We start from the raw sequence: 22,048 nt of genomic DNA, 5'->3' as shown, positions 1-22,048 counted from the left end.
TTGCCAATATCCGCTGGATCATGGAAAAAGCACGAGAGTTCCAGAAAAACATCTATTTCTGCTTTATTGACTATGCCAAAGCCTTTGACTGTGTGGATCACAATAAACTGTGGAAAATTCTGAAAGAGATGGGAATACGAGACCACCTAACCTGCCTCTTGAGAAATCTGTATGCAGGCCAGGAAGCAATAGTTAGAACTGGACATGGAACAACAGACTGGTTCCAAATAGGAAAAGGAGTACGTCAAAGCTGTATATTGTCACCCTGCTTATTTAACTGATATGCAGAGTACATCATGAGAAATGCTGGACTGGAAGAAACACAAGCTGGAATCAAGATTGCCTGGAGAAATATCAATCACCTCAGATATGTAGATGACACCACCCTTATGGCAGAAAGTGAAGAGGAACTAAAAAGCCTCTTGATGAAAGTGAAAGAGGAGAGTGAAAAAGTTGGCTTAAAGCTCAACATTCAGAAAACGAAGGTCACAGCATTCCGTCCCATCACTTCATGGGAAATAGATGGGGAAACACTGGAAACAGTGTCAGGCTTTATTTTGGGGGGCTCCAAAATCACTGCAGATGGTGACTGCAGCCATGAAATTAAAAGACGCTTACTCCTTGGAAGAAAAGTTATGACCAACCTAGACAGCATATTCAAAAGCAGAGATATTACTTTGCCGACTAAGGTCCATCTAGTCAAGGCTATGGTTTTTCCTGTGGCCATGTATGCATGTGAGAGTTGGACTGTGAAGAAGGCTGAGTGCCGAAGAATTGATGCTGTAGTGTTGGGAAGACTCTTGTGCGTCCCTGGATCCAACCAGTCCATTCTAAAGGAGATCAGTCCTGGGTGTTCTTTGGAAAGACTGATGCTAAAGCTGAAACTCCAGTACTTTGGCCACCTCGTGCAAAGAGTTGACTCATTGGAAAAAACTTTGATGCTGGGAGAGATTGAGGGCAGGAGAAGAAGGGGATGACCGAGGATGAGATGGCTGGATGGCATCACAGTCTCGATGGACGCGAGTCTGAGTGAACTCTGGGAGTTGGTGATGGACAGGGAGGCCTGGCGTGCTGCGATTCATGGGGTCACAAAGAGTAGGACACGACTGAGCGACTGAACTAAACTGAGTGCTGAGCTCTTAGCCTCTCTGCTACTTAAATAACACCAGATTTTCTGTCTGATTCCCAGCACCCAGCAGTTATTGACTTCGTATATTTTCTCTTGTGCTGGAGGGAGATTTACTCTGCTGAACATGGGGCTGCTCCCAGCACCTAGGCTGAGAATGGACACCTCAGTCCTCTGGTCTCATCTCTTGTAATGTGGGTCTCCCAGCTTGGAGTCACAGAGCAGCTGCAGGAGACGGGGAACTCTCACATGCACCAAGACTGTTAGAGGCTGTTCTACGCCCTGCTGCTGCTGCTAAGTTGCTTCAGTCAAGTCCGACTCTCAGCGACCCCATGGACTGCAGCCTGCCAGGCTCCTCCATCCATGGGATTTTCCAGGCAAGTGTACTGGAGTGGGGTGCCATTGCCTTCTCCAGTTCTACGCCCTGCTCCACTGTGAATGCGTGCCTGCTCAGTCGCTCAGTCGTGTCTGACTCTTGTGACTCCATGGACTGGGGCCTGCCTGGCTCCTCTGTGCATCTGATTTTCCCTGCAAGAATGCTGGAGTGGGGTGCCATTCCCTTCTCCAGGGGATCTTCCCCACCCAGGGATCAAATCTGTGTCTCTTATGTCTCCTGCATTGGCAGGTGGATTCTTTACCACTGCACCACCTGGGAATCCCTTATCCTTCCTAAATGGCTCTCTCTCAAATGCAAGAGATGCTATTATGATAAATAAAATACTACGTTTGTTTAGAAGTGACCTTGCATTCATCTTTTTGACAATGTGGATTTGCTCTGTCACCTAAAATAAAATCTTCCATCACAGTAATACCACCTTCCCTGGTGGCTCAGATGGTAAAGCATCTGTCTGACAATGCGGGAGACCTGGGTTTGATCCCTGGGTCAGGAAGATTCCCTGGAGAAGGAAATGGCAACCCACTCCAGTACTCTTGCCTAGAAAATCCCATGGACGAAGGAGCCTGGTGTCCATGGGGTCCCAAAGAGTCGGACACGACTGAGCGACTTCACTTCACATCGCACTAATAAAACCTTCCATTTACAGAGAATTCACAGTACTTGATATGGTGTTAAGAGACTTTCTTTCATTAAGTCTTCCCAACAGACGCATGAAGAGGAAATTATGATGCCCATTTTACAGATAAGGAAATTGACACTTTGATACCTTAGGTCACTTGCCGAACGTTTCGGGACTAGTAGGTCAGGGGGTCAAGCCCAGGTGGTCTGACTCCAAAGCCCCAGCTTAACATTTTAAGGACAGGGCTGCGCTTTGGGATTTCGTGTATTTCCCGTTCTTGAAGGCAACCGGGACTCATTCTGCTCCTTTGTTCCCTTCAGGGTCTCTCGCTGCTGCCCACCCTCCGTTTCTGCTTTTGTGGACTGCCCAGGTCATCCTCTGAGGGCTTTGCCTCCTGGAGCCCGATCGCCCCCGGAGCTGAATCTGACCCCGCAGGCTGCCCATCCCAACTGAGCTCTTTGGCCCCAGCCCAGCTCCAGGCGCCCCCCGAGTCTCCTCCCCTCTCCCCGGGCTCCTGTCGAGCCCCCCGCGCCGCTCCGGGCCTCAGTTTCCTCCTATCCTTTCCTTAGGCAAAGGGCACACCGAGGCGGGTCCGGAGCCGGAGTCGCCGTCCTCCCGGCCGCCTGTGGGCGGGGCCGGCGCTCCTCCCCGCCCGGCCCGGCGGCCCCGCCCCCAGGGCGGCCCCCGCCCGCGCCTGCCCGCCCCGCCCCGCCCCGAGGCGCCCCAGCCGCGCCGCCCGGAGCCAGCTGAGCACAGCTGGACCCAGCAGCCGCCGTCGCCAGCGCCGCAGCCGCAGGTAGGCGAGGGCAGCGACCACGACCCCGGGCGCCCGGGGATCCCGGGCTTCTGGTCCTTTCTCCCTCCTCGCGCGGGCCGAGCTCGCCCGCGCCTGGAGCTCGGCCCAGCAGCCGGGGCATCGCGGAATAAGGGCCCCCCACCTTGCGGGTCTTCCGGGGGCCGGGGAGAGTTCGGGGGCTCGGGTGGGGAGTGAGGGGGTTCAGGCCTCCACCCACAGGCCCCGTGGTGCACTCGAGCTGACTTTGACCCACTTCGCGCTGGTGGGGTGCGTGGGCCGGGCGGGTGGTCCCCGGCTTGCAGCGGTCTGGGCGGCGGCTCCGCCGGGGAGTCTGCCTCGCGCATCTCCAGGAGTAATGCCTTTGCCTGCGCTCCCCTGCAGATGAGGAGCCCCCCCCCCCACCTCCTTCCTCTTTCTGGGCCCAGGACTGTTAGAAAGTTCTTCCTCTTACTGGTCTGGAATGGGCTGGCCTCTGCTACCTGTCGGCGCTGTCCGTCCCTCCGCCCTGCAGAGCGCGGGCCCTTCCCTGACTCACACGGAAACTTCTCCGAGGTGACCACAGGGATTGGAACCAGACTTTCTCCCGGGGCCCCCATCTCTGCTTGGGTCCAGAGGCCTCAGAATCTGATAACTGCGTGTCCCCTGGCCCGGCGCAGCCCGGCTGCTCTCGGCAGTGGCCGAAAGCAAGGCCCCGGGCCGAGGAGGCTGGCGGGGCGGCAGGGAGCTTCGCCTCAGACACCCAGACACCACCCTTTATTCCGCCCTCACATCTAACTCAAAACAGGGAGGACAGCTTTATGACACTCGGAACTCAGGAGAGCCGGGGACACTCAGGGTGCCCTGGGGGTGACTGCTTTTCGGCTGTGTCTGGAAGCCAGGGCCTCTGGGGACTTTTCTGAGGCTAACCCTGCGGGTCCTGCTCTCCCAGGACCGTGTTTCCGACCAGAGCCCTATGAACTCTTGCTGCACTGCGCTTCACAGTGACAGCTTGATGGACTCTCACCAGCCTGGTGCCACAGTGGAGAAGCTGCTGGGCCCTGAGAGTTGGTGAGCGGCTGATACACAGTGAGGAAGGGGCGGGCCTGGGCCCCAGTGCCGCTCGCACTTGGCTGACTTCCAGCTCCTGGGGCTTTAGACTCTTCTTGAGCCTGAGCCTCGAGTTCCATTCACTAAGAAACTGAGCACTGCACACACTCACACACACCCACACACCCACACCCACACACACACATCCTCACACACCCACACACACACCTACCCACACCCACACACACACACCCCTATACCCCCCCACACACACACCCCACACACCCCACACGCACACCCCCCCACACACCCACACACACACACCCCACAGCCCCCCACACACACGCACACAGACAGACACACACACACCCACACACACACACCTACCCACACCCACACACACACACCCCTATACCCCCCCACACCCCACACACCCCACACACACACCCCCACACACACCCACACACACACACACCCCACAGCCCCCCCACACACGCACACAGACAGACACACACACCCACACACACACCCATACACACACACCACACACACATCCTCACACACACACACACACCCCTATACCCCCCACACACACACCCCACACACACACACACACACCCCACACACACGCACACAGACACACACACCCCCACACCCACACACACCCCACACCCACACACCCACACACACACACACACGCCACACACACACATCCTCACACACACCCACACACACACACCCACACCCCCACACACACATCCTCACACACCCCTACACCCCCCCACACACACCCCACATCCCCCCACACACACACCCCCACACACACATGCACACAGACACACACACCCACACACACACACCCCACACCCCACACCCACACACACCCACACCCCCACACACACACCCACACCCCCACACACACATCCTCACACACCCCCCCACACACACCCCACACCCCACACCCACACACCCACACACACACACCCACAAATACACACACCCCACACCCATCCACACACACCCACACACCCACACACACCCCACACACACACCCCCACACACACACCCACACACCCACACACACATCCTCACACACCCACATACACCCCACACACACCCACCCACACACGCACCCACACCCACACACAGACACACACACACACCACACACACACACACACACCCCACACACACACAGACACACACACACCCTCCAAGACACACTCACACTCTGGAGTGCTGGTTGGCATTTCTGGGGGATGTTGATTAGGGGAGAGGCCTGGAAAGGAGGAGGAAGGTTGGGAGGGGGAGCTGTCAGCTTCCAGTTCCAGTTTCCCTGAAACTCCATGTTCCTTTTTGGGGCCTCACTATCTATAAATGGCAGGGAGGTCATAAACAGCCGGGGGAGCTTGAATTGGCACCCGGGTGAGTTTCGCAGCAAAAAAGGTTGCCGTGTGAATCAGGGAAAGGAACTTTACTCCAGAATTTTCCATAGTCTTTTTTGTTGGGGACTGACATGAATTTGGAAAAGCAGGCGTCTCCCAGGAGGGGTTTCCGTCCTCACTTCTCCCTTGATTCAGCGCTCTCCAGGGCCCGTGCTCAGTGTCTGGCCCTGTGAGGGCCCAGGAGCCTTGAGGAAGGCAAAGATATTTGTCCTCAAGATGCTTCTCATCTATAGTGGTTGAAACAAAGCTGCAATACTAAGAATTAACTTCAGCCTATAAAGGGGTGGCTAAGTCTGTTCGGGCCACCCAAACCTCAGAAATGAGTAAAAGTTTCCCAGGAGATAAGGCGATGGGCAGTAAGACATGTGAGAAGCAGGCACAGCTCGTGCAAAGGCACTGAGGCTTTCTGAGCACTCCACAGGGTGAGGATGCGGATGAGGGAAAGGTAGATTGGCCGGGAGTTGAGACTGTAAATCAAGACGGAAAGGGAAGGAAAGGAAAGTGAAGGCACTCAGTCGTGTCCGACTCTTTGCGACCCCATGGGCTGTAGGCTACCAGGCTCCTCTGTCCATGGGATTTTCCAGGCAAGAGTACTGGAGTGGGGTGCCATTTCCTTCTCCAGCGGATCTCCCCGACCCAGGGATGGAACCCAGGTCTCCCGCATTGTAGACAGACGCTTTACCGTCTGAGCCACCAGGGAAGTCCAGAATCAAGAAATCATAAACTAAGATCGTAAACTAAGGGCTCGGATTTTAGCCTGAGGGCAGTGATCAAAAGTCTTAGTAATCCGGCGGCTGATTGTAGCAGATGCTTTGGAAGGGGCTGCCCTGGTGACAGACGGTAAAGCGTCCGCCCGCAGTGCAAGAGGCCCGGGTTTGATCCCTGGGTTGGGGAGATCCCCTGGAGAAGAAAATGGCAACCCACTCCAGTACTCTTGCCTGGAAAATTCCATGGACTGAGAGGCTCCTCAGAGCCTGGTAGGCTATAGTCCATGGTGTCGCAGAGTCGGACATGACTGAGAGACTTCACTTTACTTCACACTGAAGGTACGGGGATTCCTTAGAATCTGGATGGTCAAGTGAAAGAGAGTGCAGGTCTGAACCAGACCAGTGGCCATGGGATGGACCAGAGTGGCAGGTTCTGGAATCCCAGCTGAAGAACCCGTCAGAACTGGCAGCAAATTTTATCTAAAAGCAAGCAGTGGGCTTGTAGCTATTGGACAAGGTTACCAGGTTATTCTGAGATTTCCAGTATTGAGTTTTACTTTTAAAGCAAAGAAATATTGTTAAAGAGTCAAGCCTTGCTATATGACAAGGGAGGTCAGATCTGGGGCTCTGTGACAACCTGGAGGAGTGGGGTGGGGTGGGAGGTGGAAGGGAAGCTCAGGAGGGAGGGGCATGCGTGTACCTATGGGTGATACATGCTGATGTATGGCAAAAAAACAACACAATATTGTAAAGCAGTTATCCTCCAATTGAAAATAAACTCTAAAAAAAAAATAAGATTCAAGCCAAGATTCAACAATAGAGTAAGCCGCATCCCTCTAACCCCCTTCTTGCCCCAGAGGTGGCCCCTGTTGACAGCTGTGTGTGCAGTTCTGCAGAACGGTCACAGGTAAGAGCTGAAGACTGGATGCCTTCACACTTCTTAGCCACCCAGTGCCAAGGGGTCACTTCTCCCGACTTCATGTCGGCCTTTTGGGTCTCTGGTGAGACGTTGTCAGGTCACAGAGATGATTTCTGCGTAGTCTGTCATCCCTTGCTGGGCACTGGTCTCTGGTTTTCTTCAAGGGAACTTTACAGCCCATATCTGCAGTCTCTGAGTGTGTATATTAGTTATTAGAGATGGCAGAACTGAGAGAAGTTAGATGCACTGACTTAGGAGCGGAGCTGTAATCTGAGTTCTTTTGAGTGACTTTGGGCAAGTCCTGGCTCACAGGGCCTCAGTGTCCTCATCTGTGAAATGGGGAGATGTTGGTCTCCATGATAAAAAGCTACCTTTTAGTAAACCAAGTGCTGGGGCATTAATTACTTTGTTGGTTCTTCACAATCATGTCTCTGAGTTAGGTCCTGTTATCTGCTTCTATAGAGGAGGTAACTGAGGCTCAGAGGGGCTAAGGAATGTACTTTGGCTTATGAGGCAGTCAGGTGTCAGTGCTAGGATTCCAGAGGTCTGACTGAGGGCTGTAGCTCTTAATCACTGCCTTAAATGTTCTACTGGTGAAGCCGTCTAGTGCTGACATTATGAGAACTGCTGGAGTTTTGCTGGGGCTGTGAGGAGGGGTGCTAATCCGTATGCATGGCGTGGGGAGTTAAGGCCTGGAGGGGCCTCTCGGGACTGTTAGTTCAGTTTAGTCGCTCAGTTGTGTCCGACTCTTTGCGACTCCATGAACTGCAGCACGCCAGGCCTCCCTGTCCATCACCAACTCCTGGAGTCCACCCAAACCCATGTCCATCGAGTCAGTGATGCCATCCAACCATCTCATCCTCTGTTGTCCCCTTCTCCTCCTGCCCTCAATCTTTCCCAGCATCAGGGTCTTTTCCAATGAGTCAGCTCTTCCCATGAGGTGGCCAAAGTATTGGAGTTTCAGCTTCAGCATCAGTCCTTCCAATGAATACCCAGGACTGTTCTCCTTCAGGATGGACTGGTTGGATCGCCCTGCAGTCCAAGGGACTCTCTAAACTCACACTTTTCTGTACTATCTACAGGACTCATCTCTCCTCCATTTCAGGAAATCCAGGCTCTGAGAGGACAAAGACTTGCCCAGGTTCACGCAGAGAGTTAGCTGGGGGCCCAGCCTCCTTTCACTGTTGGATCCCCTGCTCAGGAAAGCTTTCTGAGGAAGCCAGGAAGAATGGGCAACATCTCTCTCCCCGCCCCGCCCCTCCCCATGGTTATTTCCTGAGAAAATGCTGGCAGAAGCAAGGAAAACCTGGTCCCAGGAGCTATGTATTTTGTAGGGGAGGGAAAGAAAGAGACCAGTGTTCAGGCAGCTGGGGGATGTTAAGTAAAAATATCTCCTCCCTTTCAACCGAGTGAGCGTGTGTCATATTTCAGCCTGATGTGGTCTGTGAGTTTGGAGACCACAGGCAGGCTGGGTTCCTGCTGCTCTCTGGCTTTTCCTCCCCACCCCCAACCCCCTGCTGTCGCTGACTGCTCTCCCCTGCCCTGCCCAGGACCGCATCAGCAATTTAAGGGCAGGGCAGAGAGCAGCGGTGGGTGTGATGGGCAAGGCTGGGCAGCAGAAGGCCTGGGCTTGAGTCCTGGTTTCGCCACTTGGCAAAATACTGGGTGACTTGAGCTAGTCCATGCCTTCCGCTGGGCCCGTGTCCCCCTGGTGTTAGGCGGGTGGACAGAATAATGTCATGGCCTCCTAGTTCCGGCGGCCTCTGAGCCAGGGGGCTTTGTGCTCACTGCAGGGACATGGGGCCCACGTGTCTCTAAGCATGAAGTGAGTCCACAGCAGTCACCCTTGTTTGAGTGACTTGCACCAGCATCAGCTGGAGGTTCGGCTACTGTTCATAAATTGGGTCTTTGTGGATTCAGTTGGTTGCCCATTTTGCAGATAAGGCAGCTGAGGCCTAGGATTCCTGCATGTATCCCATTCCCTGCTCTACAAGCAGTAAGGGTGAGGACCCCTGTCGGTGGCATTCTTACTGTCTGTGTTCTCTTTTCATCTTTACCACCTTGTTTAATCTTTTTAACAGCTCTACTAGGGAGGAGATATTTACTCCATTTTACAGATAAGGAAACTGAGGCTCAGCCCAGAGAAATGAAATGCCTTCCTTTCTCTTTTTTGAGCCTCACAGTAGCCCTGAGGTTGTTATGGGCCCCATTTTACAGATGAGGAAACTGAGGTCTGGAGATGTGAGCGCTCATGCCCGGGGTCCCCAGGCCCCCCATCCTGCTGCTTCCTGGTGCCTTGCGGTTCTGTCTCAGGGCAGTTCTGTCTCTGCACCTCTTCATTCGATGCTTGGACTCGGGATTAACAGTTTTCTTCCTAGGCTGTAACGTGTCCCTAAAACGTGCTCTTCCCAAGGGGGACTCCAGAGGCAGTCTGAGCCATGGAGCTTCTCAGGGAGCTGGGATGAAGGTGCCACACCGGTGGGAGTGGATTTATTTATTCTGCTGAACTGGTTAAGCAAACAGCCTTCTTTCCAACTTCAGCAAGGATATCGTGTGATCCCAGCTTATTTGTCAAACAAAGAATATGTATATATGGTCTATGTGAGCTGAGCCTTCAGGGCGCGGCTTGGCCCTGAACTTTCCTTCTGTAGTGGCTGTGGCGGGGCTGGGCCCTTGGTGGGTCCTCAGTAAATGCCGGTTAATTTTGGAGGAGTGGCAGAGTGGCGTGGGTGGGATACCCGTAGGATGTGTCTTTTTTTTTTCCCCCCTTCTCCAGTGACTTTTTTTCCTTTTTATAAAAACATAGTAACTATGATAGAAAATGTAGAAAATAAAAATAGGATAAAAAAATAAGAACTGTCCATAATTCTGCCAACACAAGAAAATCAGTATTAACATTTGGGTGCATTTCCTTCCTAATATTTTCAGCACATTTTCTTTTACCCCTGATAGAACTGTGGTCACACCACATTTATAATTTTCTATTCTGACTTTCTGCATTTTTTCCCAAATGTTATAGCATAAATATTTTTCATGTTATTTAGTACTCTAAATTTAATTTTTTAAAGAGTTTTAAAAGTATATCTAAGTGGATAAATGCATGTTTATCTAAAATCTTTCATTCTAATAGTCTGGGGGATTAAAGAAAATAATGAATTTTATTTGTAAAAAAAATTTTCACATTTTTATTATTAAAATGATAAATGCTGACCTGATTTTTTTGTTATTCTCTATTATTGTATCTATGATGTGAGTGATTCACTTCACATCTTGTGTTATTAGGCATTCAGGCTGCGGATAAACAGTGTTGCAACGAACATTTTAGTGCATAAATTATTCCTCTCTCATTGTTTTCTAAAACAGAGCCCAAGAAATGGAGTTGTTGATTCAAAAATGACAAATTTACAGCTTTTGCTACATTTTGCCAAATTTCCACCCTTGAAAGGTTGTAGCAGTTGGTATTTCCACCAGCTTTTCTTTGGGGAACATCTGAGGCTGGTTATCAAAAGCCTAACTGTGCTGTTAGAAGGCTCAGGGACCATTCTTTTGAAACATTTCTTCACTTAGCAAATACAGGCATAACTCAGAGATATTGAGGTTTCCATTCCGGATCACCACAGTAAAGTGAATATCACGATAAAGCAAGTCATACAAAATTTCTGGTTCTCCAGCACACAAGAAAGCCATGTGGACACTGTGCTGTGGCCTGCAACAGCCTTCCGTCTCAAAACCAAGGTACATAGGTTAATGCAAAAACACTTCATTGCTAAAAGCTACCCATCGTCCGAGCCTTCAGCTAGTCATAGAGGTAACAGCACAGATGACCGATGACCAATCACCATAACAAATGCAATAATCATGGACAAGTTTAAACAAACTACGGCAAGCATTCCCAAACTGTGATGCAGAAACATAGAGTAAGCAAATGCTATTGGAAACATGATGTCACAAGAGCGTTTGCTCAAAGATAGCCACAGACCTTCCGATTGTGAAAAATGTAGTCTCTGAAGCACAGTAAACTGAAGTGCAGCGAGAGGCTCACCTGTAGATTCACACCGTTCGGCATCAGCAAGCGCTAATGAGTAAGATCCCGGGCAGCAGAGGCAGGGAGAAGCTGGTTCGCACTCCAGCTTCTGCTTTGCACTTGCCACAAGACCTGAGCTTCGGCCCGGTCACTGTGCTGCCTCCGTGCTTAGGATGTAAGTACTTGCCTTTGTGTTTCCAGACTTCGATGTGACTGAGGTCACCCTCTGCAGAAGGCCCGTCTCCTGACTGCCTCCTCACCTAGAAACCCTTTCCAGATTCCGACCCTTACAGTTAGACCTCAGAAGCTGCCTGGTCCCACCTCCTCACTTCGTGGCCAGGAATACTCAGACCCAGAGAGAGCGAGTGCATTTCCTAAAGCTCAGAGTAGGTTCTCTGATTGCTGCCCCACCACTTGTGAGATTTCAAAGTACTCATCTGAACCAAAATGATTTCAGTGAGCATAAAGCCCAAGGCCTGGGAAGATTAAGGAGCCTGTCCTGGCAGTGTGGTCCTGGGAAAGTCATTTTCCTTTTTAGCCAGTTTGCCCTACTGTGAATTGAAGACTGCCACCTTCTCTTGTCCACCTGGTTACTTTTCCACCAGTTGAAGGCTTGATTTCGAGACTCGGTGGCAGGTCTTGGTCTCTTGAGTGTGCTTCCTGAAGCGGGGTGTTTTTTGAGGTCACTGGTGGTGCTAGTGTTAAAGAATCTGCCTGCCAATGTAGGAGACGTAAGAGACCCAGGTTCGATCCCTGGGTAGGGAAGATCCCTTGGAGGAGGAAATGGCAACCCACTCTAGTATTTTTGCTGGGAGAATATACCTTGGATAGAGGAGGCTGGTGGGCTACAGTCCATGGGGTCACAAAGTGCAGGCATGAGGGCAGAGACTTATTTTTTCACAACACCAAAAAAGATGCCTTTGGACCCTTTCTCTCCTCAGGGGAAGGGTTTTGTCAACACTGTTGCGATTGGACGTAAGAGACCTTTTAGAGCATCTCAAACTTACCATGCTCCCAAATCACCTGGGAATTTTGTGAAAATGCAGAGTCTGGCTCGGCATGTCTGGAGTGGGGCGTGACAGTGCATTTTTTTTTGGTCAGCATGTGGCATCTTCCCTAACCAGGGATGGAACCCGTGCCCCCTACATTGGGAGCACAGAGTTCTAACCAGTGAACCACCAGGGAGTCCGCGTCTGCACTTCTAATGCCCTCCCGGCTAATGCAGACGCTGCGGGTCCAGGGACCACACCTGGCTTGCGTGTGCGCATGCGCTCAGTTATACCCGACTCTGCAGTCCCGTGGACTGTAGCCCGCCAGACGACTCTGTCAATGGAATTTTCCAGGCAAGAATACTGGATCGGGTTGCCATTACCTTCTCTTGGGAATCTTCCCGACCCAGAGATCGAACCCATGACTCCTGTGTCTCCTGCGTTCACAGGTGGGTTCTTTACCAGCTGGGCCACGAGGGACGCCTAGTAAGATTCTAAATCCTTTGTTCAAGGCCCAGACTAGAGCCCAGAACTCTTGATATCTTATCCTTGAGGTTCTTTCTACCCGTTGTATTTGCTTCTGTCCTCTCATAGCACTAAGCTGAACTGTATTTGGCCCGCAGTTTTGTTTCTGGAATCTCAAGAGCCCTTGAATTATTTTGCTGCCTAATTTCAGATCAAGGCAGGGCTCTTCTTTAGGAGAGAGTGAGTCAGTAGGATGCCATCTGAAGGGGGAGAAATACAGCTGAAGGGCCTAGCGTTTGGCATAAAACATTTCCACCAGAAGTTTTTATACTTAAGGTTTTAAGTATTATTCTCTTATAGCTGTAGGCTGCAAACTACAGCCCTGGGGAAGCCCCAGCCTGTTCTTGTATGCCTCCAAGCTAAAAATAGTTTTTACATTTTTAAAATATTGTAAAAAAGAAAATCCGAAACTGAACAAGGAAGAATACGCAACAGGGTGTGTGTCTGCAAAGCGTAAACTGTTTCCTATCTGGCTCTTCTCTCTCTCTCTCTCTAAAAATGTTGGCCATGTCACATGGATGTGGGACCTTAGTTCCCTGACTAGGGATCGAACCTGTGCCCCTGCAGTGAGAGTACAACCAGGGTCCTAACCGCTGGACCCCCCCCCCCCGAGAAGTCCTAGCACTTCCCAGTAAAAGTTTGCTAACCGCTGGTCTAGAGTAACTGGAGCTTCATATTTTTGTCTAGTAAGCAAGAGGCCCAGCTTGAAATCTAGTGAGCCAAGCTATCGGGGAGGCGGCCTGACTTGGTGGCAGCTGCTCAGGCACCTTAGCCGTGTGACCCTGAGCACAGTACTTCACCTCTCTGAACTTGTGTTCTTCCTTCAAAAGACAGGGACTATGAAAGCTGCCCACTGAGCTGTGAGGATGAGACACGATGTATGTAAGGAACCAGCACTTGGTAGGTGCTCAGAAAATGACAACTCGTGTCATTTGAACCCTTCTGGTGTTGCCTGGCAGATCACACGCCCTCACCAAATCTGACTGGAGGAGGAAATGGCAACCCACTCCAGTGTTCTTGCCTGGAAAATCTCAGGGACAGAGGAGCCTGGTGGGCTGCAGTCCATAGGGTTGCAGAGAATTAACACACACACACACACACACACACACACACACACACGCCAAGTCTGAGGGTCCTCTCAGCGATCTGGAAACAGTCTTTTGGAAGAAAAACACCTCTGTTCCCGCTTTCCTCAGTCACCCCTTCACCCCCGCAGGGCAGAAAGCTCCTCTTTAGCCATCCAAACAGATGGGGTTCCTGATGCTTATACCCCTTCACTAGTGGCAAGCTCTCTACCCACCCTTCGGTGGGCGGGCAGCTCTAAGATCTAACCCAGCGAATGGGCTTCACAGGAGCCCCAGGCAAGGATGCTGATTACTAGAAGCCCCTCGAGGGCTCCGTGCACCATGTGGGCAGCGGACTAAAGCCAGTGGTTTACAGACCTTGTTTCTAAGTTGTGGCGGCCTTAAGGTCCAAAATGGAAAACAGACCGACTTGGAGTTAGCTAGGGTTAACTATTCTTGCCTGGGAAATCCCAGGGACAAAGGAGCCTGGCGTCCTTGGGGTCGCAGAGTTGGACACGACTTAGCGATTAAACAACAGCAACAGTTCTGTGAATCTGAAATTCGAGGGCTCCCTGTGTCCGGAGCGCAGGAAAGCGTGTAATGCTCTTTTTGTCCACAGGTGGCAGCACCTGCGCCCTTCGCCGTCTCTGTGAACGTCTTTGTGCATGAGTGTTTACGCACGCGTGCACACACGTGAACACGCGTGTGGTTTACTAGTTTCTGCCTTCGTTGAATCTTGGGGTGGCCCTAGGCTAGACTCTGGGATAATGGGGAGCCGGTCTTAGTCTGACGGGGGAGGCAGACTTGGAAACAGTGTAATAGTGTGGCAGGGAGGTGGGCCGAGGCTCAGAGGAGCTCAGCCTCACGGGGAAGGCGAGGTTAGAGATGAGTGCTTGCAGGAAACCTGGGCTTGATCATGAGCGGAAGGAGAAAAGAACGGGGATGGAAGAGAGCTCGGGAACAGACAGTCTGTGCAAAGATTACAGGGAGATTTAAGGGCCAGCGCAGCTGCGCCTGGCTGGAGCTTGGAGGGGTGTGGGTGGAGGACGGAACTGGGGAGGGCTGAGGCTCAAGACTGATGAGGGCAGGTCATAAAAGGCGCGGAGGGTTAAAGGGCCGCTGAGGACGTTGGGTTTTACCTGGGGGCCATCAGGGAGTCACCGCTGAGTCTGCACAGAGGAGCAACGTGGTCTGGAGGGGAGGAGGGACGAGGTGGGAGGACGGGTAGGAGGCACAGCAGTCTCTCCAGTGAGAGGCTGAGGGGCCTGGACCAACATGTTGGCAGAGTCGGAGTAGGGAGCGGTGGTGCGCTTGGTGTTGGGAGGCGCAGGTGACGGGGCAGGGGAGGCTGAAGAGGATGCCGGGCGTCCGTCTTGACGGGGGATGGTGGTGCTGATGCTGAGATGAGGAACCTTGAGCGTAAAACAGGTTGCCCTTGGGAACAATTACAGCACCGCCAGAGAGGGTGAGGTGAGATGTGGAGGTGTGTCGAAGAGAAGGGGGCTGGACATGAAAGGTTCATCCTCACGGAGTTGGCGGAAAGTGGGAACTCCCTAATCATTGCGGGAGCCCAGCTCTGTGTTCATCCACCCTACGGAGCGGGGAAGTTTCTACAGAACTCTTTGAAGGGAGCCCATGAAGGTGGCCCTTGACTCCAGGTCCTAGGGCCCAGAGGAGCACCCAGCCTCTTTCTAGACCTCTTGCTGTGCGCTGGTGCCACTCACGATGTAGAAATCCCCAGGAATGTCTGGGCTGTCTACTGTCAGCTAAGAATAGGGTTCACTTGCGTCTTAATCCAGGGAGCCCGCAGGGCCCCGCTGCCTTTGGGATCTTGGAGTCTCTCCGCCTGGCTCAGAGAAGCTGGTTTGGGCAGAGCCCTTTTCCAGTTCAGGCAGGAGCCAGTTTGCTGGCGGCTCCCTGAATGTGGCTGACTGGGAGTCTGGGAGTGACGAAGGGTGAAGACCCAGGGTGTCTCTGAAAGTGTGAGTGCTGAAAGACTGGGGCTGCACAGACTGCTCTGGGTGCGCGCGGGCTGGCCCTGCGTTTGGTCACCCAGCTTACACCCACGGGTCCTCCTGTTGGCCGGGTCACTTGCCAGGCCTGAGGCTTCAGAGGCAAAGCAACCTAATGGAGCCCATGGTCTCATGGGCGAGAAAGAGTCATCAGCGTATAATGGCAATACAGTCTTGCAAGAGTGGAGCAACGCGAGGCATAGAGGTGGGAATATAGCATGTAAGCAGCTTGCGTAAGTACAGCATGAGAAAGATACACTTTTCAGAAACAGACTTAAGAGTTAAGCGATAGAGTAAGGTGACAGACAGACATTATTCAAAATCCTTGTCGTATTTTATCTCATTTGATCTTCATAAGAGTTCGGACCCGATTGAGCGACTTTACTCATTCACTCACTCTCTCGATGACCTCATGGGGTAGGTTAGGTAGGTTCTAATACCTACCTTATAATTCCTATCTTACGGAGAAGTGAACTGAGGCTCAGAAAGGTGACGTAACTTGATTGTTACATGTTAGTTAAATGAAGGGCCCTTTTGTCTAACCTCACGATCTTAAGCCACAGCTCTGAACCTGACCATAAGCTGAATTCAGTCATACAGTGGGGTTACCTTAAATGCTCATGGGATTTTCGGCTGTATTAATAGAGGCATGGTATCTAGAATGATGGAGGTGAGAGTTCTGCTTGCCCTGCCCTGAAGAGAGCTCATCCAAGTGTTCAGTTCTGGGTCTTGCGCTGTCAGTAGGGACAGGGTTCATTTGAAGTAGATCAGGGAAGCCAGGGGAGGGAACCAGACACCTTGATCTCAGGAAGAGCTGAAGCCGAGGGCCCGGGGTTTCCGTCTTCAAGTCTCCGAGGAGCCCCTGGGAAACGGGGTGCCAGACCTGCTCCGGGTGAGCCCAGAGGGCAGAGTTAGGGCCGGTGCGTAACGGGGCACGGGCAGAGAATTCCAGCACGTCCCAGTGAGGGTTCTTTTAACCAGCTGGACTCTCGAATAGAAGGTTTGCAGCCTTGGCAGGAAGTGCTGGAGGTGCGCAGGCAGGGGCATGTGCCCTGGATGGGGGGTGAGGGGGCTGGGGAGGAGCTGGAGCATGAAATGGGCTCTGACCAGATGACCTTGAGCCCCTGAGCCTGGGAGTCTTGACCCTCTCTTTACAGGTGGTACTGGGAACCCCCCGAGCCGCGCTTCCACAGTGGTGCCGAGCCCTTCCGAGGGAGCCGCCCTCTTCACTCACAGCCCCACGAGGTAGGTAGAGCAGTGCAGCCACCGCTGGGCCCTCCTAAACCCAGCCTGGCTGCCGGGGGCTCTGGATGGGCCTGGGGAAGCAGCCTCCGGGCGCCACACGTGGATGCAAAGTCAGTCCCTGGGGCTCTTCTCGTAAAGCTCAGAGAGCACTCTGCCCTTGCCTCACCTGCTCCTCACCTAGAGAGGGAGGCCAGGCAAGGGTGATCCCTTGGGGAAGAGGCACGAAGCCGTCTGGGTGCCAGGACTCCTGGGGCCCCCCCTCGGCTGTGCTGCTCCTGCGCTGGGTGACGGTAGGAAAGTGCTTGTAGCGCCTCGGTGGGAGGGTGGACTCCCGTGAGGAGGAGGTGCAGGATTCTTTGGAAGGGTGAGAAAGGCTGGGGTGCGGCTGCCAAGGCTCCGGGCTTGCTGACCGGAGGAGGAGTGAGAAGGGTGAGTCACAGGGAAGGCGCATGAGTCACACTCACCTGGGACGGCTGGCAGGGCGGGGCCCACCTGACTATCAGATTCGCCGCCGCAGGAGGTGGAGAGGCAGGGCACGGAGTGCAGAGTCCTCTGGCCAGAGCAGGAGACCTGGCTCAGGTCCCCGCTCAGGCCTCAGTTTCTCTGCCTGTGAAATGGGTGCATTGGTCTCCTCCACCCACCTACAAGGCTGTGGCGCAGACTGCATAAGCTCACAGATGCCAAAGGGCTTTGTGAGCTGGAGAAAGGGGAAGGATCATCACTAGGGGGATAACCCAGCTTCCAGTGCTGAAACAGAGAGACGCGAGTTTCGGATAGTAACTGTGTGGAAAGCCTGGGAAACACTCCCCTGGGTCATGACATCACCCTTGACCGCCGAAAGGAGAAGGGGCCGAGTACCTCCAGGGCTTACTCATCCCGCAGCCCGGCTGGCTTCCAGGCGGTGACATGACAAGCTGACCACAGTTGGTGCTGTTCCTCTTTCCCCAAGCTCAGATGCAAGAGCCTTCCGATGCTGGGACTCCCATAGAGGGGGACCAGCCGCCTCCCAAGGGCACGAGACGAAGGGGCCTCCCCCAGCTGCCCAGATGGACCGGCGGGGCCCGCCTTGGCTCTGATGCTCTCGAGTCTGAGACTCAGAGCCTTGACAGCTCCCAGAGCCCCATGGCCTGAGCGCTGTGTCCCCATAAAGGGTTGTACTCTCTGCATGCTTTGGCAAGTGACACAGGAGCCATCTTCTGCTTTCCCACTTCCGCAGAAGGGCGCAGCCGCTGAGCGCGTCAGCTGAGGGCCCTCTGCATCTTCACCGTCCCGCCGTCCCTGTGCTGGGCCCCGCCTTTTGCCCACTCCCCAGTCACCCTTCCGTGTCCACGCCTCCTGGTGTTTCCTCAGCTCTCCATGCCCCAGCTCGCTGGAGCCCCGGGTGCCTCCTCCTCCTCGAAGCTCGCTCTCGTTTTCGCTTCTGGCAGGCTGCACCGTTCACTTTAATCTCCTACTTCTCCAGCCTCCTTAACTGGGGCCCTGTTTTTTTTTTTTTTCCCTCAAATGCTCACAGGAGTCTGACTGCTTCCTCTCTGGTGAAACAGAGGTTCATTCACCCATTCACGTGTGCATGAGCGTGTGCCTTCACGGGACAGATATTTATTTAGGCCCTGGACTGGGGGTCGGAGAATCAGCAAAGAATGAGGTTTTCCTAGCCCTCGTGGGTCTTACCGTCTTGGGTCTTATATAAGTTATTATTATTGTTGTTTAGTTGCTAAGTTGTGTCCAACTCTTTGCTACCAAGGCCTGTAGCCTGCCAGGCTCCTCTGTCCATGGAATTCTTCAGGCCAGAATACTGGAGTGGATATCCATTCCCTTCTCCAGGGGATCTTCCCACACCAGGGATTGAACCCAGGTCTCCTGCATAGGCCAGCGGATTCTTTATGCTGAGCCACCAGGGAAGCTCTACAGAAGCCGTTACACGGATAACAAACTCCTCCCTTCTTCAGCTGCGAAGGAGGGGCCAGCGTTAGGAGAGCAGAGGGGACTGCGCGGGTGTGACGGGCTCTTGTCTGGACAGATGAAGGAGGCCTCCCCGAGAACGCTCAGACCGAAGATGGAAGGGACAGTGTGAGCGGGGGACAGTGTGAGGGAGAGGAAGGAGCTGGGAGAAAGAGCACGGCGCAGGGAGAGGGGCCTGGAGACCAGGCGGCGCCTCCTGGGGGCCTTGGTTAGGGTTTGGAGTTTTATCTAGACCCCTGGGGAGGCACTGGAGGTTTTGAAGTAGGGGAGAGTTTTGCCCCAATTTCAGGATTGGAACCCTTGAAAGAGACAGTCGCCAAGTCCCACCCTGATGAGCCCCGAGGCTGTAATTTTTGGCTCTTCCACACTGTGGCGTCCTGACGCTGTGCCTCAGGACGAGGCTTGGTGTCGGGCAGTCCTGGAGATGTGTCCTTTCCAGCATTCTCTGGGCTCCTTGCGGGTTTTCATTGTCGAGCTTCTGCCCTGGAGAGTGGAGGTGAATCACACCTGGGGGCCCTGGGAGATCCAGACTTGTGCTGGCTGTTGCCTGGGGCCCCGGGAGCCTCAGAGGGCTTCCCCCGAGTCTAGCGCTCTGCTGAGGGGTTGGCAAGGGAGGCAAGTCCAGGCAAGGGAGGTGCGCCTGCAAAAGCTCAGCCCCCTGGGGGGTGCCTCTGTGTTTGGGAGCTAGTGGGCAGAGTGGCTAAAGAGGCTTTGAGTGCAGGGTCCTGACCCTCTGGATGCCAGGAGCCACGGCAGGTCTTGAGTTGAGGAGCTGCTTGAGCAGTGAGACGTGAGAACAATCCGTTGGTGGGATGCAGAGGGGGTTGGAGAGAATGAGTGTCACTGAGCATGGCCTCTTCCCTGCCACCCACCTACACGCGCAGTAAATGGCTCTGGGCCCATCTCTCTCCTGCCCCCGTCAGTTCACTCCCCTGGTCTCTCTCCTGCCCCCCGTGGGTTCGCTCCCCTGGTCTCTCTCCTGCCCCCCGTGGGTTCGCTCCCCTGGTCTCTCTCCTGCCCCCGTCAGTTCACTCCCCTGGTCTCTCTCCTGCCCCCCGTCAGTTCACTCCCCTGGTCTCTCTCCTGCCCCCTTGGGTTCACTCCCCTGGTCTCTCTCCTGCCCACCGTGGGTTCGCTCCCCCGGTCTCTCTCCTGCCCCTGCTGGTTCGCTCCCCTGGTCTCTCTCCTGCCCCCGTCAGTTCACTCCCCTGGTCTCTCTCCTGCCCCCGTCAGTTCACTCCCCTGGTCTCTCTCCTGCCCCCGTGGGTTCACTCCCCTGGTCTCTCTCCTGCCCCCCGTGGGTTCACTCCCCTGGTCTCTCTCCTGCCCCCGTCAGTTCACTCCCCTGGTCTCTCTCCTGCCCCCGTGGGTTCACTCCCCTGGTCTCTCTCCTGCCCCGTTGGTTCACTCCCCTGGTCTCTCTCCTGCCCCCCGTGGGTTCACTCCCCTGGTCTCTCTCCTGCCCCGTCAGTTCACTCCCCTGGTCTCTCTCCTGCCCCCCGTGGGTTCGCTCCCCCGGTCTCTCTCCTGCCCCTGCTGGTTCGTTACCCCGGTCTCTCTCCTGCCCCCCGTGGGTTCACTCCCCTGGTCTCTCTCCTGCCCCGTGGGTTCGTTCCCCTGGTCTCTCTCCTGCCCCCCGTGGGTTCGCTCCCCCGGTCTCTCTCCTGCCCCTGCTGGTTCGTTACCCCGGTCTCTCTCCTGCCCCCGTGGGTTCACTCCCCTGGTCTCTCTCCTGCCCCGTTGGTTCACTCCCCTGGTCTTTCTCCTGCCCCCCGTGGGTTCACTCCCCTGGTCTCTCTCCTGCCCCGTCAGTTCACTCCCCTGGTCTCTCTCCTGCCCCCCGTGGGTTCGCTCCCCCGGTCTCTCTCCTGCCCCTGCTGGTTCGTTACCCCGGTCTCTCTCCTGCCCCCCGTGGGTTCACTCCCCTGGTCTCTCTCCTGCCCCGTGGGTTCGCTCCCCTGGTCTCTCTCCTGCCCCCGTCAGTTCACTCCCCTGGTCTCTCTCCTGCCCCCGTCAGTTCACTCCCCTGGTCTCTCTCCTGCCCCCGTGGGTTCACTCCCCTGGTCTCTCTCCTGCCCTCCGTGGGTTCACTCCCCTGGTCTCTCTCCTGCCCTCCGTGGGTTCACTCCCCTGGTCTCTCTCCTGCCCCCGTGGGTTCACTCCCCTGGTCTCTCTCCTGCCCCCGTGGGTTCGCTCCCCTGGTCTCTCTCCTGCCCTCCGTGGGTTCACTCCCCTGGTCTCTCTCCTGCCCCCCGTGGGTTCGCTCCCCTGGTCTCTCTCCTGCCCCCGTGGGTTCGCTCCCCTGGTCTCTCTCCTGTCCCCCCGTGGGTTCGTTCCCCTGGTCTCTCTCCTGTCCCTGCCGGTTCGTCCCCCCCGTTGACCAGCCCTCCTCGGTTGTTTCACTGGGGTTTGGTTACAGCCTGAACTCCAGAGGCCAACAGGTCCGAGCATTACTCTCGCTCTGACTTGCTCTGTGCCCCTTGACATGTCCTTTAACTCCTCTCAGCCTCAGTTTCCTCATCTGTGAAATGGGAATGACAGTCGGGTTGTTGACGATTAATAACGGGGACATAAAGTCCTAAGTATATGCCTGGTACCTAGTGATGGCTTGGTTATCTTTCCTTCCCTGTTGGTAGGTAATGGCCAAGTCCAGGTCATCATCCATCCCTCTGTGACCATAAATCTGTAATTTGAACTGGAAACAAGGTGTCCCCAGAAGCCCTGACAGAGGCCTCTAGTGGGACACCACGTGGTTTGGAAATGCCTTTACGTTTCCCCACTGGGGGCTGGACCAGGGCGCGGCTCTGGGGGCCAGGGCACGGTTCGGAGGGCTGGACCAGGTCTTGGCTGGTCCAGCACTCAGCTCAAGGCTGGCCTGTCCTGGTTCTCTTAAATACTAAACAAACACACAAAAAAATTAATTAATTAAAAATAGTCATGAACTTTGGGCATCAACCTACCAGCACCTTCATCTTATGACTGAGGAATCTGGGGCCCAGAGAGGGACAGTGACCCTTCCAAGGTCACCCAGCCTTTCAGGGGCAGGGCCTAGACCTGACTCAACTATTTATTGCAATTCTAATTTTTAAATGCCAGTCACTATTAACTTTAAAAAAATCCCCAAGTCAACTGGGAAAGGGGTAACAGTGGCATGAGCATTTGAAGGTAGGGGTCACCCCGAGGCAATTCGGGG

General features: G+C 54.2%; 1 protein-coding gene across 3 annotated transcripts in view; it reads left to right on the top strand.

Annotated features, from left to right (window-relative positions):
• Positions 1-2,792: 2,792 nt before the first annotated feature.
• GSN (gelsolin) overlaps positions 2,793-22,048 on the top strand; it is a 62,871-nt gene continuing 43,615 nt past the window's right edge. Inside the window, exons 1-2 of one of the 3 annotated variants that reach the window (XM_069575219.1) lie at positions 2,793-2,938; positions 16,806-16,893. The gene's annotated coding sequence lies outside the window, so the exon portion shown is untranslated. The remainder of the gene's footprint in view (positions 2,939-16,805; positions 16,894-22,048) is intronic. The other 2 variants (XM_069575222.1, XM_069575220.1) reach the window with 2 other exon arrangements.

The sequence above is a fragment of the Ovis canadensis genome, chromosome 2 (assembly GCF_042477335.2).
Source record: "Ovis canadensis isolate MfBH-ARS-UI-01 breed Bighorn chromosome 2, ARS-UI_OviCan_v2, whole genome shotgun sequence".
Classification (NCBI taxonomy): domain Eukaryota; kingdom Metazoa; phylum Chordata; class Mammalia; order Artiodactyla; family Bovidae; genus Ovis; species Ovis canadensis.
This window is presented reverse-complemented; position numbering and strand designations above follow the sequence as displayed.